This window comes from Schistocerca americana, chromosome 7, assembly GCF_021461395.2.
Source record: "Schistocerca americana isolate TAMUIC-IGC-003095 chromosome 7, iqSchAmer2.1, whole genome shotgun sequence".
NCBI lineage: Eukaryota > Metazoa > Arthropoda > Insecta > Orthoptera > Acrididae > Schistocerca > Schistocerca americana.
Window position 1 is genome coordinate 614,111,029 of NC_060125.1, and position 17,007 is coordinate 614,128,035.

The window sequence follows — 17,007 nt, forward strand, 5'->3', positions numbered from 1 at the left end:
ATGTACAGAAATCCGACTCCAATTACAAGATTTCAGGAAAATGTAACAGTGTTGTAGCATGACCTTCACGTTTAAAATCTGCTCACTGGGGAAGTAACTGTTCTGTATCAGAACTTTTTTCTGCGTACTGAATGAAGTGATACAACTGCGTCCTATGATCGTTACGTCTGTGTGCCCAGACGTTGTCCTAAATTTTTTTCTGCTCGTTTCCACCTTTGCTCCATTACTAATTGAGATTCACAATGAGGGTATTAACTCCATCGCTTTCGGTTCCCTTACAGCTATGTATCAATTGTGCTATAGATTCCTTAATTCGACAATTATATTATTTTGAAGATTATGAGATACGTATAACAACAGTGTTGGGTATGGCAACACAGTGCAAGAACCGAGAACGCTGTTATAAGTCGTCAGTCCCTTCCACTTTTATGAGCAGCCGTTACATTGACTCGGTTCTCAAGTACAAGTCTGCAATAGCTGTTGTTGCTAAACGAGTTTTGAAAGCTGTGGAGGTAAAGTTGCGTTAGTAAAGTGCATTACGAATATGGGTCAGCAAATAATGAGTATCGCTGGCGTTTAATATTTTGTCTGAACCTTGATTAAACCGCTACTCTGACTAGCAAAAATTTAAAAAAAGCTTTGTGTACGAACATCCCCTGTCCTGGTCAGGTGGATCTAGTCCAGCTTAGCAAACTGTGAGGAATTGGAAAAAGAAATTCTTGTGGGGAGACCTTCTAGCTCAAGAATGGATGACAATCAGGAGAAACCTATTGTCTTTTATAGTAGGTTCGTTGACTGACGGTTTGAATGGGTAAATAGTTTAGCAAACATCAAATTTTAAGGCAGGACATGGACATGTGGAAATTATGTGAAAGACAGTGCCACAGAACCTCACTGAGCGGGAGAACAATAGGTAGGATGAGTGTCTTACTCTTCCGCACCATCTTCAGAGAAAGAGCTACCACAGATGACTAGTCGCATACTTCCCAATACTATCCCGACTTTCGAAATTTAAGAGTGTGGACCTTAAAAACTCACCACGTTGCAAGTAAGTGGAAAATTCAGAAATCTAAGATCAAATGAATTCTCACTCTTTTCACAGCTGGGGGAACGTAACCAATAAATCTCTGCTTTAAGCATAAAATTTTTCTCGCGACCTCATTGAAAGGATCACGAGAAAGAAGAAACACGACCAACCATGTATTACACCCACTTGGATGCTACGTCACGACAATGTTCTCTCTCACTCATATGGCAATATCCATGAAAAAGATTATGCACCGCATCCCACTATGCTCCCACCGCCTTCCCTCCACCCCCCCCCCCCCCCCCCCCCAACCACCGCCTAACTTACTTTCTCCACTTCGCCTTTTCTCAGCGCCATAAGCGTGTTTTTATTTCCCAACCCCAAAACCGATTTGAAACGACGTCACTTTGGAGACGTATCAAGGAGTGCGTAATACAGAAGCTGAAAGGAAGAGTCTTCCAGAACTCTGATGAAGACTGTAAACATCATCCCTGTCGTTGTGTACCTGCTGAAGGAAACTATCTGGAGCGATAGAACCCAAATGTGTAATCCTAATAAAAGTTTTCACTCAAAATAATTCTGTTTACTTTTTCTGACATAGGTATTCCCTAGCGTAGATGTTATGTCTCAGAAACAGGACACTCGCAGTTGGTCGCTAGGTGGCCCTCCGCGCCTGGGAGCACCCCTGAGGGAGCGACAGTGGGCGTCAATTGTTTGCGTAACTACTTGTCGCCGGGCTATCTCCGCCGTGCAGGCGGACGGACAACCACGCAGCGCAGTAAATCTTCCAGACGGACGACGGCTTTTATTGCCTGTCGACACCTATAAATCGTCCACCGCTTGTCGAATTGGCTGAGAGATGGTCAACAGAACCGTTTGTTTTACACGCTGTGAAAGGATAGGGCGCGACCTCTCGCACTTCTTGCTTCCCCAGAATAATAAGACCTCTAGTGATGCAGTGGTTTGTGATGGCGCTGATGGTTGACGTGGTCAGGATTCTGTGTCATACCAACCCGAGGTATGGTCTTGTACGATGGTTACTTTTAGATGATTTTATTCGATGTGTTAATACCTGTAAAGGAAAATGATATATTTAAAGGACTGTTGTGATGAAAACAGTTTTTAGGCAACTGTATCTGTGTGTGCGATGGCAGCACTGCGGAGTCACAAAATCTTTGAACGTCAGCCGTGGGAAGCTGCGGTGTGCAGCACGCGGGGTTCTTGGAGTGTACAGCGTAATGCATGGAGGCAGTTTTCGAACTGTGTGAGTTGCAGATTCATTACGAGGAGGAATGGTCACTCAGAAAAATGGTCGGATAGCATATGTCCATAAGAAAAGGGTTTGAAATGAAGAACAAGTTATTATTTGATGAGGTAGAAAGTTTATTTTTATTTTTGTTGACTTGCATTATTGGTCAACTTCACCTTCGTCACAGTCGAGTTTTTGATAATTAATTACTTTTTAATACATTATGGGAGTGACAGTGATCAATTTGCTACAAAAATTTACTATTAAAAACAGTCTTCATCACAATTTATTTATTACGGTGACCAGTTTCGACCACTACTGTGGTCACCTTCAGACCAATGAGTAAGAACCTCCTTCTGCTAGAGAATCACTACTAATTTTTCCTAATTCTCCAGCAGAAAGAGGTTTCTTGATCATTGGTCTGAAGATGACCACAGTAGTGGTCGAAACCGCTCACCGTAATAAATAAATTGTGATCAAGCCTTTTTTTAATAGTAAATAAATTTTTGATAATTATTCTACTGACTGATCTTCTGAGTTAATTTACTGTAGCATGGAAGCTATTAGATTAACTGAATTTTCGTATTAGAGAGTATAATTGCTTTTTTATAAGTTCCTTCGTAACTGAAAGTTCAGAACTTAAAGGTTTTGTCATGTGTTTCATTGGCATTCTGGGCTAAGATTATGGACCTAATTTGCCAGGACCAACTGCAGTTAGTTTCTTTAGCAGTATTGTTCGAGCTGTTGCGGAGTCTTGTTGTGTTGCTGTTTCTCATGGTACCTCATTTTACATGTGAGATTCACGTGATTGTTTAGCTTCCTTCGCGCAATGTAGGTTCTGTCTGATTTGTTTTACCAGGGCCATATGTCAGTACAGAAATTTTCGTGTGTTATACAGGTCGACATTACAGTTTTTTGTAGTTATGTTTTTTTCCTTCTTTTTTCAAACAGTTCGCACTGACCAAGTCTACTGAGCGTGAAATTATTGGTTTGCTTATTTATTTGCTTATGAATGAGATCCGCTTTCACACTCTCAGGATTCTTTTTATTTTCACCTAAGTGATATGGCTTTGAGCTTAGAAGCACATTTCGGTTGTCAGGTAACATTCCCACGTTCGTATTCAAGGTAAACCACACTAGAGTAAAGGCTAATCACTTACAACCTTTTCGACGCTCGAGCACTTATTTGCGAGGAATGTAAAGAACGAAAGGCTGTAAGGTAGTCAGTAGTATCGAATTTGATCTTTACTACAGTTTTGGGTGACAGATACCAACACTATCGACTTGTCAATATGTTGTGTAAATTGATAAGTTTTGCCAGACCAGGAGTTTTGACTGGATATGGAATTTTTAGGGAGCAGCCTCCGGACGCATTAAACGACCTGAAAACGTGTCAAGGCTGGTTTTAATGTTTAACTGTCGCTGTCTTATAATTTGTAACACAGCACTGGAGACTGGATATGGAATTTTTAAGGAGCAGCCTCCGGACGCATTAAACGATCTGAAAACGTGTCAAGGCTGGTTTTAATGTTTAACTGTCGCTGTCTTATAATTTGTAACACAGCACTGGAACTGCGGTGGCCCAAGATTGATGGCCTCTTCGGTGGCGGGGATGGGCAGCGGAGGTGGGACGTTAGCGCGGAATTGATAAAGAAAGAGCACAGAGGGAGACTTCTTGCATTTCTCGCAGCTCTCCGCCTGCTGCGATGGATAGTACTGCAAGCAACGCTGGATAAAGCGCGCAAACAAAATCTATGGACATGGAGGCCGCCACCTCGATACGCGCCGTTTTCACCGTGACGTCATCCAGCCAATGAGAAGACGTTCACTGCTTATAAAAGCGGAAGCCTCACCGGTCCACGACCGCATATGGCATTCCGGTCTCCTCTTCAAGCTCCAAACCTTTGCCCTTCCCATTAACTACGTCCGTCTGATCGGTTCCTTTCTCTCCGGCCGTCCTTCCTATGTCACCATCCATAACACCGATTCCTACACCTTTTTCCCCTCCGCCGGTGTGCCCCAAGGCTCCGTCCTCTCCCCCCTTCTGTACCTGTTGTACACGGCGGACATGCCGCCGGCGTCACCCCCCGTCCACCTTCTCCAGTTTGCCGATGACACCGCCTTCCTTGCCCTTGCCCCCACCCTACAGCGCTCCCAACGCCTTCTCCAATCCCATCTTGACCGGTTCACCGCTTGGTGCAACCAGTGGTTGCTCAAGGTCAATCCTTCCAAAACCCAGGCGATCATTGTAGGCAAAACCAACCCTTCCTTCCGCCTCCTTGATTTCTATCTCACCGTCTATGGCCTTACCATCGCCCTCATTCCCACCCTTAAGTACCTTGGCGTCACCCTCGACCGTCGCCTCTCCTGGACTCCCCATCTCCAGACAATCCAAGCCAAGGCACGTTCCCGACTCCGTCTCCTCAAGCTCCTTTCCAGCCGTACGTGGGGTCTGGACCCCTCCACCATCCTCCACAGCTATAAATCCCTCATCCGCCCTATTCTTTGTTATGCCCATCCAGCACGCATCTCCGCTCCCCCTCCCTTTTATAAATCCCTCCAAATCCTTGAACGCCATGCTCTCTGCCTCGCCTATCGCATCCATCTCCCCTCCTCCACGCGGATCCTGTATGATCTCATCCCCTTCCCCCACCTCTTCCTTTTCCTTGAAAGGATACGGATCCTGTACACCTCCTGCAAACTTGATCCTCCTCACCCGCTCGTATCCCCGATCCTCTCCCATCCCCGCCCGCTGCTGCGTCTGTATTCCCACGTCCCGCCCGGTCTCCATCTCTCCACGCTCCTTACCCTCTCCCACGGTGGCTTCCGCCAGCTCCCTCTCCCTGATGATGCCCTCCTCCCCTCCATCTACCCCTCCTACCAACTTTGATCCTCCTGCCCTCCTCCTGTACTTACTCCTCTGGGCACCCTCCCTCCCTTCTCTCCCTTTTCCATCCCTCCTCCTTTTCTCCCCCCTCGTCCCCCAGGCCTCCCCTCCCCTGTCCCTCTCCTCCTGCCCCCGTCTCCTAAGCCATTGGCATCCTCTTTTCCTCCCCTCTCCCCCACCTCACCCCTGTTCCCCTCTTGGCAGGTTCCCGGACTCGCACACGCTCAGTGGACATTCGCGTGCCGGAGATCACCGCCATCAGTGTATCGTGTGTGACGTCATGTTTAGTGTTCAGTTTCGCCGTCACACTCCATTGTTCACCAGTGCCATCGTCTTCTTCAGTGTTTGTGCGTTGTGTCAACAGTTCGTCGTGTGGATTGTCATCGAGTGTGAACGGCTTCTTGTGCTTTTATGTTCATGTGTCTCCTGTTTTTTTCCGCCGTTTTTCTAAGTGATGTCTCTTCTCAGTTTATCTGCTTGTACTCCCTTCGGCTGAAGAGCGGCGTATTGTGCTGCTGCCAGCCTACCTGATTGTTCAGGTGTCAAAATAACAATAAAGGAAAAAAAAACGGTCCACGACAATCAGATCTACCCCTGACGAAGATGACGGAGGTAGTCATCGAAAGCTTGGGATTTTATCCAAATTTGACGCGGCAAGTAAACCGATAACGTTTTGTGCAAGGACTCCGTCGCGAAAGACTTCGTAGTCAAAACCTCTTATTAGCCGTGACTCCGTAACTAAACATTTGCGGACCTATGTTTATGTGAACTTGTTTCTTTAGTTTTACTTGTAGAATAACATATTAAAATATATGCATATCTTCGTGAATCGCCCTGTATAATCGCGCGGCACTAATTATCCTGAGGATAATAAAAACCAGTGTTTATGATAATTTTTCCCGTGATCAGGTGTCTTCAGAATAATTGGGTTTCACAAGAAGTACTGCACATAGGTTTCTTCCTTGCCTTGTGTGAATGATTATTTGCGATCTAGTATTTTCTTCTTTTCATTAATTTCAAAACATGATACCCCCTGTCTTCCCAAGAGTAGATCCTTTCTGATCTACTTACAAGGGGCGGTCACTACGTTAGGATCACAGATTCACTTCAAGCTTCGTGCCATTAGTCGGCCATTAAAACAACGTAATATGCAAGTAGTAAGGGCCACTACTCTTGAAACTCTGAGAAAATCGGAAGAGAATTTTTACGTGTGTGTTACGTAACTGATGTATCTGAGCATAGGTATGACGCTCAAGTGGCTAGCGTTCGAGCTATGTAAGACGAACGTCCCGTTCAAAATTAATTTTTAATCCATATATCTTTCATCACTGGTCATATTATTTAATTTATATGATATTTATGATGTAATATAATTTTAAATAAACACGTATATTTGGGTGAAGTTTTACTGAATTTCATGTTATATGACTACTTACTAATTTTAATTAAATTTGATTATTAGAACAAACGTATTTGTAACTCTCGACAATTGAATGAAGGAAAGGCACAGAGTTTTCTTAAAAATGTATGCCTGCCGTGATTTGCGAAATCCCTTGTACGTACAATCTGGTAAGCCACCCACAAATACTTCTCACCTCGACGCTTCGAGTTGCAGATACAGAGGCAAGCCGCATTTGACAGTCAATCTACCTAGCGATGAGACGATAATGTAGTAAGAACGAAGAGCGTTGGTGCATTTGTTTGTTTTTAATATCACAGCATTTAGACTTGTACTACAGAATTGAACGTTTGAGCGGGAGTGGAACCGTCGCCTCATTCACGTTCGTCTGTAGAAGCTCGAATGCTGACCAAGTGATCACCATAAACTCTAACGTCCTGCACCTGTGCACAGATACATCAGTTATGTAATAGACACGTAAAATTTCTCTTGCGATTTTGTCGGAATTTGCAGAGTATTGCACCCAACTACTTGCACATAATGTTGTTTTAAAGGCCTACTAAAGGTGTACATAGTTTGATGTAAATCCGTGATCCCAATGCCGTGACCTGCCCTTCTTAGTCAGTTAGATCAGTTTCCCTTACGCGTAAGGGACGGTTGTGAACTGGTGTTTGTTCGTAATGTGACGACTGTTCTTTAAGGAAGGGGAGATCTACGTAATAAATGTCGGTTTTTTTGGCACTGACTTCCAGCGGATGCCCTCCATTTCAGCACTTCGTATAATGAGGACTCATCCCCCAATCTCTCGGAAGGAGCATATAAAAGGTGGTTCCTATAGTAAGAGGATTAGAGAGGTGTTTTGAGTCTCCTTTAAGTAAAGTTTCTATCCGCACAGTTTTAAAGAATCCAAAGCGTTCTTCCCCGCCGCATGCATTAACTTTTTGACTATCAGTTCGACTCGTGCTTAATCTACCACTTCAATGTTAGTTCAATACGGCTTTGCACTTATAGTGAGCAGCAATACTACATTGTCAACCAGCATTAACGTGAACATCCGTCAAAAGACTGAGTAACCACCTTTTGGAGCATGGTTCACTACGAGACGTGAAAGAACTATGTCAGTGAGTTTCTTGAAATCCGTCAGGGATGTGGAACCATGTCCGCTGCATTACCTTAGCCAGCTGTGCTGTATTTCCTCGTTGAGTATCTACAGCAGCAGCAGCCTGTCGAGGTGGTCCCACAGACTCTAGACTGGGTTTAAATCCGGAGTGTTTTGAGGCCAGGGCAGCCTGGTGAACTCTTGCTCGTGCTCTTCTACCCAATCACGTACACTGCTGTCTGACACGTTGCATTATTCTGTTTGTACATACCATCGTGCCGAGGACAAACAAAGTGCATTTATGGGTGGACATGATCCGAACTTGTACTGATTCATTGTGCCATCTAAATGATGAGATCGTCAAGGAAACGCCACGAAAAAATTCCGCAGACCATAACGTTCCATCCTATGGCCTGGACCCGTCCAACGATTGTTCCAGTGTGTTTGCTTCCTGGCGGAAGGAGCATATAAAGCCGGCCGCAGTGGCCGAGGGCCGAGCGGTTCTAGGCGCTACATTCTGGAGCCGCGCGACCGCTACGGTCGCAGGTTCGAATCCTGCCTCTGGCATGGATGTGTGTGATGTCCTTAGGTTAGTTAGGTTTACGTATTTCTAAGTTCTAGGGGACTGATGACCTCAAAAGTTAAGTCCCATAGTGCTCAGAGCCATTTTTGAGCATATAAAACGTGACTTGTCTGGATAGACCACCAGTACCGACTCGGCGGACGTACTACTACGGTACTGGCATGTTCGTCGCTGTTAGTAGTAGTTTATCCTGTAGTGAAGTAGAAATGGACAGTTCTTGTGAATTATGATGGGTGGAGGTTACACTCAACAACCGAGCTAGGTTAACAATTGGCTCCTTTTACCGACCTCCCGACTCAGCAGCAGTAGTGGCAGAACAACTGAGAGAGAATTTGGAATAAATTTCACATACATTTCCTCAGCATGTTAAAGTCTTAGGTAGTGATTTCAATTTACCAGATATAGACTGAGACACTCAGATATTTAGGACGGGTTGTAGGGACAGAGGATCGAGTAACAATATACTGAGTGCACTATCCGAATATTTCCTCGAGCAATTAAACAGAGAACCGACTCGTGGAGATAACATCTTGGACCTACTGATAACAAACAGACCCGAACTTTTCGACTCTGTAAGCGCAGAACACGGAATCAGTGATCATATCCCTGAATATGGAAGTAAATAGGAATATCAAAAATTGGAGGAAGTTTTATCTGTTTAGCAAGAGTATTAGAAGGCAGATTTCAGACTACGTAACAGATCAAAACGAAAATTTCTGTTCCGACACTGACAATGCTGAGTGTCTATGGAAAAAGTTCAAGGCAATCGTATAAAAGCGTTTTAGACAGGTACGTGCCGAGTAAAACTAAGAGGGACAGGAAAAACCCACCGTGGTTCAACAACAAAGTTAGGAAACTACTGCGAAAACAAAGAGGGCTTCACTCCAAGTTTAAACGCAGCCAAAACCTCTCAGACAAACAGAAGCTAAATGTCAAAGTTAGCATAAGGAGGGCTATGCATGAAGCGTTCAGTGAATTCGAAAGTAAAATTCTATGTACCGACTTGACAGAAAATCCTAGGATGTTCTGGTGTTACGTTAAATCAGTAAGTGGCTCAAAACAGCATATCCAGACACTCCGGGATGATGCTGGCATTGAAACAGAGGATGACAAGCGTAAAGCTGAAATACTAAACACCTTCTTCATAAGCTGTTTCATAGAGGAAGGCAGCACTGCAGTTCCTTCTCTAAATCCCTGCACAAACGAAAAAATGGCTGACATTGAAATAAGTGTCCAGGGAAAAGAAAAGCGACTGGAATCACTCAACAGAGGAAAGTCCACTGGACCTAACGGGATACCAATTCGATTCTACACAGAGTACGCGAAAGAACCGGCCCCCTTCTAACAGCCGTGTACCGCAAGTCTCTAGAGGTACGGAGGGTTCCAAATGATTGGGAAAGAGCACAGGTAGTCCCAGTCTCCAAGAAGGGTCGTGGAGCAGATGCGCAAAACTATAGACCAATATCTCTGACATCAATTTGTTGTAGAACTTTAGAACATGTTTTTTGCTCGCGTATCATGTCATTTCTGGAAACCCAGAATCTACTCTGTAGGAATCAACATGGATTCCGGAAACAGCGATCGTGTGAGACCCAACTCTCTTTAGTTGTTCATGAAACCCAGAAAATATCAGATACAGGCTCCAAGGTAGACGCTATTTTCCTTGACTTCCGGAAGGCGTTAGATACAGTTCCGCGCCGTCGCCTGATAAACAAAGTAAGAGCCTACGGAATATCAGACCAGCTGTGTGGCTGGTTTGAAGAGTTTTTAGCAAACAGAACACAGCATGTTGTTATCAATGGAGAGACGTCTACAGACGTTAAAGTAACCTCTGGCGTGCCACAGGGGAGTGTTATGGGACCATTACTTTTCACAATATATATAAATGACCTAGTAGATAGTGTCAGAAGTTCCATGCGGCTCTTCGTGGATCATGCTGTAGTATACAGCATTAGAAAATTGCAGCAAAATGCCGGAAGATCTGCAGCGGATAGGCACTTGGTGCAGGGAGTGACAACTGACCCTTAACATAGACAAATGTAATGTATTGGGAAAACTTAGAAAGAAGGATCCTTTATTGAATGATTATATGATAGCGGAACAAACACTGGTAACAGTTACTTCTGTAAAATATCTGGGAGTATGCGCACGGAACGATTTGAAGTGGAAAGATCATATAAAATTAATTGTTTGTAAGGCGGATGCTAGGTTGAGATTCATTGCGAGAGTGCTTAGAAAATGTGGTCCATCAACAAAGGAGGTGGCTTACAAAACACTCGTTCGACCTGTACTTGAGTATTGCTCATCAGTGTGGAATCCGTACCAGATCGGGTTGACGGAAGAGATAGAGAAAATCCAAAGAAGAGCGGCGCGTTTCATCTGAGGGTTATTTGGTAAGCGTGATAGCGTTACGGAGATGTTTAATAAACTCAAGTGGCAGACTCTGCAAGAGAGGCGCTCTGCATCGCGGTGTAGCTTGCCGTCCAGGTTTCGAGTGTGTGCGTTTCTGGATAAGATATCGAATATATTGCTTCCCCCTACTTATACCTCCCAAGGAGATCACGAATGTAAAATTAGAGAGTGCGCACGGAGGCTTCCGGCAGTCGTTCTTCCCGCGAACCATATGCGACTGGGAACAGGAAAGGGAGGTAATGACAGTGGCACGTAAAGTGCCCTCCGCCACACACCATTGGGTGGCTTGCGGAGTATAAATGTAGATTTAGATGTACTGGCGTACAAATTTCAGCCTTCGTCGGCCATGAACAGCAGTCAGCATGGGTGCATGAATCGGCGCCTGCTGCGGAGACCCATACGCAGCAATGTCCGCTGAATAGTTGTTGAGTAGTAACTGTTGATAGCCCTTGGTTCATCTGGGCGGTCAGCTGTAACACCTGCTAACGATTTATAATTTTTTTTTAATTGTATGTATATATTTGTAATTTAAATGTTTTCTTCTAATAAGTGAGGACATTACTGTGAAACTTATAAGCTCTGGGATAAAGCCAAATGAATTGTTATTTGCATCTACTAGCAACGATAATAGCAGTGCTTGTGCGTTGTAAAATCTTTGGGTAGGGTGTTTCAGCGTTTGTAGTGTCCGGAAGTGAGGTGTTGACGCTCTCGCAGTAGAGAGGACCATTTCGGTGGCATCATGACTAGTAACAGGAGGAAGGACACTTGACGGGTGGAGAGGGCTGTATTAATTACGATTGCCCGTTACTGTAATTAGCAGTGGCCCCACAAGGTGCTACCGTCTTCAACAACAGCAGCAGTTGCTTGCCCCCCTTCTAACAGCCGTGTACCGCAAGTCTCTAGAGGAACGGAGGGTTCCAAATGATTGGAAAAGAGCACAGATAGTCCCAGTCTTCAAGAAGGGTCGTCGAGCAGATGCGCAAAACTATAGACCTATATCTCTTACGTCGATCTCTTGTAGAATTTTAGAACATGTTTTTTGCTCGCGTATCATGTCATTTCTGGAAACCCAGAATCTACTATGTAGGAATCAACATGGATTCCGGAAACAGCGATCGTGTGAGACCCAACTCGCCTTATTTGTTCATGAGACCCAGAAAATATTAGATACAGGCTCCCAGGTAGATGCTATTTTCCTTGACTTCCGGAAGGCGTTCGATACAGTTCCGCACTGTCGCCTGATAAACAAAGTAAGAGCCTACGGAATATCAGACCAGCTGTGTGGCTGGATTGAAGAGTTTTTAGCAAACAGAACACAGCATGTTGTTATCAATGGAGAGACGTCTACAGACGTTAAAGTAACCTCTGGCGTGCCACAGGGGAGTGTTATGGGACCATTGCTTTTCACAATATATATAAATGACCTAGGAGATAGTGTCGGAAGTTCCATGCGGCTTTTCGCGGATGATGCTGTAGTATACAGAGAAGTTGCAGCATTAGAAAATTGTAGCGAAATACAGGAAGATCTGCAGCGGATAGGCACTTGGTGCAGGGAGTGGCAAATGACCCTTAACATAGACAAATGTAATGTATTGCGAATACATAGAAAGAAGGATCCTTTATTGTATGATTATATGATAGCGGGACAAAAACTGGTAGCAGTTACTTCTGTAAAATATCTGGGAGTGTGCGTACGGAACGATTTGAAGTGGAATGATCATATAAAATTAATTGTTGGTAAGGCGGGTACCAGGTTGAGATTCATTGGGAGAGTGCTTAGAAAATGTAGTCCATCAACAAAGGAGGTGGCTTACAAAACACTCGTTCGACCTATACTTGAGTATTGCTCATCAGTGTGGGATCCGTACCAGGTCGGGTTGACGGAGGAGATAGAGAAGATCCAAAGAAGAGCGGCGCGTTTTGTCACCGGGTTATTTGGTAACCGTGATAGCGTTACGGAGATGTTTAATAAACTCAAGTGGCAGACTCTGCAAGAGAGGCGCTCTGCATCGCGGTGTAGCTTGCTCGCCAGGTTTCGAGAGGGTGCGTTTCTGGATGAGGTATCGAATATATTGCTTCCCCCTACTTATACCTCCCGAGGAGATCACGAATGTAAAATTAGAGAGATTAGAGTGCGCACGGAGGCTTTCAGACAGTCGTTCTTACCGCGAACCATACGCGACTGGAACCGGAAAGGGAGGTAATGACAGTGGCACGTAAAGTGCCCTCCGCCACACACCGTTGGGTGGCTTGCGGAGTATCAATGTAGATTTAGATGTAGTTACAGCAACACAGATTCGTCGTCGGCTCCTAGTTTCGTCGCACGCACAGCACTGAAGTAAGACTGTTCATTGGTAGAGAGTATTAATGGCTAACCCAGCACCACAACTGAATGTGATCTGATTAATGAACTTTATTTAAATAATAATGAGTTAAATTCAGGGCGATTGTGTCCTCATTGCCCCAGACATTGTTAGCAAGCAAGGTCCTTGTTCTCTTATTTTCCTTATATGCTAACCGAAGTTTGAGAATCTATCACTGGAAAAAAATCCAAATCTAAAGAAAATGCACAAATTAAGAGTGCGGAAGTCTTATTTATTTTACATATAGCTTGGAGCACATGGCTGTTTGGTTTGCTACGTATTCTAGTATTTAATTTTGTTCAAGTCAATAAAAAAGGCTCAGTTGTTCAGACTGTAATATGAAATCCAATTTGAAAATTAAGTAAATGCAAAGTAAGATGTACTTGCCTTTCTCTAAATTTCTTTGATGACGTTATGTTGAGGTCTCTGAAAGTCATTGTTCACGTAACGAAGTTCATTACTAATATACAGTTTCAATGGGTATTTTCAAATCATTACTCGATTGCCGTTTACAAAATTTAATGACAAACTTAACGTAAAAGTGACTTCTCAGTTTCATTTATCATCACATACTCACTTAAAATTAGTGTCAAAAAACGTGACAACCTTCAGTTGCCACGTCAGTGTTTGGTAATATACGTTTTTCTTTCCCACCATCTTCTAAAGGATTTTGGGCCGACGACAATAATTATTTCCTTTTCGTTCATTAGCGTATTTTTTTGATTCATGATCAGTGGTACCCCTTTCCTCTCCAGTGTTGTTCGAGAGTGAATGCACAAAATAACTTTCATTTTCCCAAATTGTATCTCTGTTGGGTTAAGTACTTCTCTGATTTTAGTAGACTTTCCATCAGAAAGATTGGTTGTACACTTTCCCCCTACTTATCGGTATTACTTCTTCGGAAAAGATAGCCTTATCCAATTAGAAAAATTCCATCAGGAATACACGCGATCCGCGGTCATGCTTTATATCGCAAGCAGGATAGGCCGATAAGTAAGGGGGAGGTTACAGGCTACTCAACAGTTGAACGTCTACGCGGCCGCTCACATATCTGCAGCCGCCGTTCACCCCTGTAGTCTATGCAGCACAGTGCATCAGGTTGCGTCGGCGCCGGTTTCGTATAGTGACATTTTACCACGCACGGCACATTTTAACCACGGCAGGACTCGAACAGTTTACGAAGTTATTCGCTTCAAAAATCCCTTCCTCTTGGTACGAAAGCCTCTTGGACACAAGATAAATCGCTCTATTTCCTCATAACAACAACCAACAACCGCACAGTTCTGCGTGCCCCTCCCCCCCCCCCCTCCCTCCGGCCTGCTGCCACCTGCTGTCTGGCACAGGTTGTTGTTGCACTGTGACGTTACATAGGTGGGGTTCATGTTAATTGAGCTGAATGTGGTTTAAAGTAAGGGAAACAGATGTAAGACACTTCAGTACGATTGCCAGAGAAATACACTACTGGCCATTGAAATTGCTACACCAAGAAGAAATGTAGATGGACAAATATATTATACTAGAACTGACATGTGATTACATTTTCACGCGATTTGGGTGCATAGACCCTGAGAAATCAGTACACAGAAAAACCACCTCTGGCCGTAATAACGGCCTTGATACGCCTGGGCATTGAGTCAAATAGAGCTTGGATGCCATTTACAGGTACAGCAGCCCATGCAGCTTCAACACGATAGCACAGTTCATCAAGAGTAGTGACTGGCGTATTGTGACGAGCCAGTTGCTCGCCCACCATTGACCAGACGGTTTCAATTCGTCAGAGATCTGGAGAATGTGCTGGCCAGGGCAGCAGTCGAACATTTTCTGTGTCCAGAAAAGCCCGTACAGGACCTGCAACATGCGTTCGTGCATTATCCTGCTAAAATGTAGAGTTTCACAGCGATCGAATGAAGGGTAGAGCCACGGGTCGTAACACATCTGAAATGTAACGTCCACTTTTCAAAGTGCCGTCAATGCGAACAAGAGGTGACCGAGACTGGTAACGAATAGCACCCCATACCAACACGCTGATGCGGCCATCATGATGCTGTAAACAGAACCTGGATCCATCCGAAAAAATTACGTTTTGCCATTGGTGCACACCATCGCAGGCGCTTCTGTCTGTGACGCAGCGTCAAGGGTAACCGCAGCCACAGTCTCCGAACTGATAGTCCCTATTGCTGCAAACGTCGTCGAACTGTTCGTGCACATGGTTGTTGTTTTGCAAACGTCCCGATCAGTTGACTCAGGGATCGAGACGTGGCTGCACGATCCGTTACAGCCATGCGCATAAGATAGCCTGTCATTTCGACTGCTAGTGATACGAGGCCGTTGGGATCCAGCACGGCGTCCCGTGTTACCATCCTGAACCCACCTATTCCATATTCTGCTAACAGTCATTGGATCTCGACCAACGCGAGCAGTAATGTCGCGTTACGATAAACCTCAATCGCGATAGTCTACAATTCGACCTTTATCAAAGTGGGAAACGTGATGGGACGCATTCCTCCTCGTTACACGAAGCATCACAACAACGTTTCACCAGGCAACGCCGGTCAACTGCTGTTTGTGTATGAGAAATCAATTGGAAACTTTCCTCATGTCAGGACGTTGTAGGTGTCGCCACCGGCGCCAACCTTGTGTGAATGCTCTGAAAAGCCAATAATTTGCATATCACAGCATCTTCTTCCTGTCGGTCAAATTTCGCGTCTGTAGCACGTCATCATCGTGGTGTAGCAATTTTAGTGGCCAGTAGTGTATCAAATAAACACCCTGATGAGGTGACTCGACACAGGTGTCAGGAATCTGAAGAACTACATGCTTGCCTCCAGATGCAAAATGCATTGTTTAATTACTACTAGTTTCGGTCGTACCAGTCTTCTTATCATGGAGGCTGTAAACACGCCACATAGACACAGCAGTGGTACGTGGTTCACTTGCTGCTGCCTTTATGGTGGACAACAAATTTATCTGGCGAATACAAGAAAAACAAAAGTGCACCACATCTCGATTCCACTTTGCCTTGTGCCGGATATCGCGACTGGGAGTCCTCGCCACTCAGTCGGCAGCGGCGGCGCTACGGGCGCGTTGAGGCCTCTAGGGCGACACAGCCGGAGCGGCCGAGCGCGGGCCATTGATTACGGGCGCACAGCTGGCGGCCGTTAGAGCAAACGAAAGTTGAGGGCGAGCAGGCCGATCCGTGCCGGGGCAGAGCAGAGCAGCAGGACATCGGCAGCGAGGCGCTCGAGAGCTCCTGGAATTCCAATTCAATTTCGCAGCGAGCGTCTGAATTAGCGGGCCCGGACTGCTTCAGAGGGAATTGTAAAACAAGCGGGCGGCTATATCCAGCGGCTGTCTGCGAGACGCGACCGGCAATACATTATTTGCCGCGAGGCGCACACCTCGCAGTTCCCAGGGCAAACGCCGGCCGCGCCATGAATATTCAGGGCGGGGCGCGGCTCCGGCGGGATTTCGTTTCCCTTCCGTGCCCTTGCCCCCCCCCTTGCCAGTCCTTCCCGCAGGGCTGCTGCGCTGGGCAGCGGCCGCCGGGGGCACTTTCTCCCGGTGCCGACAAAGTGGGCGCCGACGCGGCCTTATAGCCAGTCGAATAATAACACCAAACACATAGCTCTCCTCATTGGGAGGGAGCCTCCGCCGTTTATACTCTACTGGCTCTTAAGACTGGCACACTAGAAATGATCGCGAATAACCACGTTTTGCCTGCTGTGCGGATAGAGTACAGTAGGAAAAGTGCATGAGTAGATTTATGACAGATATCCTGCAAACTAGTCAGCTAAGATGTCGACATCAGTCATCTGACAGCAACTGCTGGGCCAACCGGAGTGGCCGTGCGGTTCTAGACGACTGATGACCTCAGAAGTTAAGTCGCATAGTGCTCAGAGCCATTAGAACCATTTAAAAAGTGGCTCTGAGCACTATGGGACTTAACATCTGAGGTAATCAGTCCCCTAGAATTTAGAACTACTTAAAC